Source organism: Lucilia sericata, unplaced genomic scaffold, assembly GCF_015586225.1.
Source record: "Lucilia sericata isolate MDLA Ls3-8-SP2 unplaced genomic scaffold, ASM1558622v1 Contig008486F_arrow, whole genome shotgun sequence".
In the NCBI taxonomy this organism is placed as follows: domain Eukaryota; kingdom Metazoa; phylum Arthropoda; class Insecta; order Diptera; family Calliphoridae; genus Lucilia; species Lucilia sericata.
In genome coordinates this window covers 1-3,276 of record NW_023998125.1, presented here as the reverse complement: position 1 = coordinate 3,276, position 3,276 = coordinate 1, and the positions used below count along the sequence as shown (strand labels likewise).

General features: G+C 29.8%; 1 long non-coding RNA gene across 1 annotated transcript; it reads right to left on the bottom strand.

Annotated features, from left to right (window-relative positions):
* Positions 1-2,043: 2,043 nt before the first annotated feature.
* LOC119615826 lies at positions 2,044-3,136 on the bottom strand. Its single transcript, XR_005232473.1, has 3 exons — positions 2,995-3,136; positions 2,640-2,920; positions 2,044-2,258 (listed from the first exon to the last, which is right to left on the bottom strand). It is a non-coding gene; the product is annotated as an uncharacterized LOC119615826 (long non-coding RNA).
* Positions 3,137-3,276: the final 140 nt, after the last annotated feature.

The window sequence follows — 3,276 nt, the reverse complement described above, 5'->3', positions numbered from 1 at the left end:
TAGAATTATTGTTCTATGTTTAAAAACGCGGTAATTTTAGGTTCCGATATGGTTGTAAATGACTTTGACAGTTTTCATGCTAGGGCAATAGTTTATGCATCATTTTAAAGCATTACAGTTGCACTTTATTTTGGTGTATAATTTGTGGCATAATGAATTTTTACAAAAGTTGGATAGATCGGTATATTTATTGGTACAGGTTTAAAAAGGCGGTAATTCAAGGCTCCGATATGGTTGCAAATAACTTTTATAGTTTTCATGTTATAACAGTCGTTTATATATCTTTTTATTGCCATTTGTTTTGGTATATAATTTATTGCATAATATATATTTAGAAAATTGCCAATTGGATAGATCGGTAGAATTATTTTCAGAGCTTTAAAAAGGCGGTAATTTGAGGTTCCGATATGGCTGCAAATAACATTGACAGTTTTCATGCTATGACAGTCATTTATGCATCATTTTAAAGCATTATGATTGCACTTTAATATGGTATATAATTTGTAGCATAATGTGTGTTTTTACTAATTGGTGAATTTGATAGATCGGTAGAATTATTGTTCTATGTTTAATAAACGCGGTAATCTGAGGTTCCGATATGGCTGCAATTAACTTTGGCAGTTTTCGTGCTAGGACAGTCGTTTATGCACCATTTTAAAGCATTAAAATTGCCATTTGTTTTGGTATATAATTTATTGCATAATGTATTTTTAGAAAACGGCCAATTGGATAAATCGGTAGAATTATTTTCCCAGGTTTAAAAACGCGGTAATTTGAGGTTCCGATATGGTTGTGAATAACTTTGACAGTTTTCATGCTATGACAGTCATTTATGCATCATTTTAAAGCATTACCGTTGCACTTTGTTTTTGTGTATAATTTGTGGCATAATGAATTTTTACAAAAATTGGATAGATCGATATAATTATTTTCCCAGGTTTAAAAATGCGGTAATTTAAGGCCCCGATATGGTTGCAAATAACTTTTATAGTTTTCATGTTATAACAGTCGTTTATACATCTTTTTATTGCATTTTAGTTGCCATTTGGTTTGGTATATAATTTATTGCATAATGTATTTTTAGAAGATGGCCAATTGGATAGATCGATAGAATTATTTTCCCAGGTTTAAAAAGGCGGTAATTTGAGGTTCCGATATGGTTGTGAATTACCTTGACAGTTTTCATGCTATGACAGTCATTTATGCATCAGTTTATAGCATTATGATTGCACTTTAATTTGGTATATCATTTGTGGCATAATGTGTTCGTCTAAAAAATGGTCAATTTGATGGATCGGTAGAATTATTGTTCTATATTTAAAAACGCGGTAATTTGAGGTTCCGATATGGTTGCAAATAACTTTGACAGTTTTCATGCTAGGGCATTAGTTTACGCATCATTTTAAAGCATTACAGTTGCACTTTATTTTGGTGTATAATTTGTGGTATAATGAATTTTTACAAAAATTTGATAGATTGGTATATTTATTGGTACAGGTTCAAAAATGCGGTAATTTAAGGCTCCGATATGGTTGCAAATAACTTTTATAGTTTTCATGCTATAACAGTCGTTCATATATCTTTTTATTGCATTATAGTTGCCATTTGCTTTGGTATATAATTTATTCCAAAATATATTTTTGGAAAATGGCCAATTGGATAGATCGGTAGAATTATTTTCACAGCTTTAAAAACGCGGTAGTTTGAGGTTCCGATATGGCTGCAAATAACATTGACAGTTTTCACGCTATGACAGTCATTTTAAAGCATTATGATTGAACTTTAATATGGTATATCATTTGTAGCATAATGTATATTTTTACAAATTGGTCAATTTGATAGATCGGTAGAATTATTGTTCTATGTTTAATAAACGCAGTAATCTGAGGTTCCGATATGGTTGCAATTAACTTTGGCAGTTTTCGTGCTAGGACGGTCGTTTATTCACCATTTTAAAGCATTAAAATTGCCATTTGTTTTGGTATATAATTTATTGCATAATGTTACGCATCATTTTAAAGCATTTGTTCGTTCGATTCTGCACCAGTTCGCGTTCACTTACCTATCTGTTAATTGTCCCAATTAAACAACATGTTTAAGATTTAAAACTAAAAATGAATTGTATTTAAACATAAAAGTAAACATAAATCTAAACATGTATCTAAACATATGTAACATTAAACAAAAGTATAAGATATTCTACTTACTGTTCGGTTAAATGGAATGAACAATGGCCAACGGGAAAGTAGGAGAAATATCTAAAGAAAAATGAAGTATTAATAGCTATATAGAAAATTTGAATTAAATAAAGACTTACTGTTCATTATATATTGGTTTAAACAAGACGTGTTTCTTCTTCGTTTTTTAAACTAATTTTTAATAAAAATAGAAAAGATTTGCCCACCATTTTTAAATTTTACCTTAAAAAATATTAAGGTTTTTCATTTTGGCGCCCGAGCAGGGACTTATCTTTTTCTATTTATTATCAATTGTTAATTCGTTAATTTATTACGATCCAATTGTGTTATTTTGTTAAGATTATACAAAATAAAACATTAAACTTATTGCTAATATATTGCAAAAGTTTAGAAACACGTCTTACTAAAGTAATCGAGCATTTTTAAAACATCGTTACTTACTTGGAACACTGTCATCTCGTACTGATGCCTCGCTGCCGCTGTCGTTGCCGAAACTGTAGAAGCAATCACCAGGAAAGTAATACGGATTCAGGACTGTCTGATACCGAGGTAACGTGCAACTAAGTTTTGTGAAATTCTAACCTACAATCTGTAATATACTCAGATTGAGAGATAATTTTGTAAACTGCTCAAAATTATTTAACTTGCATTTCTACGGGTAATTTCACGAAATTATATTGCACTCCATTTGCAATTATATTTTTTATAAAAGTGATACTAGCCTGAAAGAAAAGAAAAAGAAAGAACAAACAAAAACTATTTTAATTGTCCACGAAAATATTTGATTCACACGTACATTCCTGCCATTTTATAAATTTTCACGATCGCATCCGAACGAATATTCACACCACACAAAGTTGTTTAAACACTTCAAGTTTAACAATTATTTTGTTTTTCATTTATTAAATTTCCTTTTTTTTTTGCTATTTTATTCGCCAGTGTTTATTTGTTTCATCTGTTGTTTATTTGTTTAATAATTTTTTTTTTCGATTTGTTTACATTTTAGTTAAATACATCGATTAATGTATGTCAGCTGGCTGCCTGTTAATCGAATTGTTATAAAAGGTGGTGCCAAGTT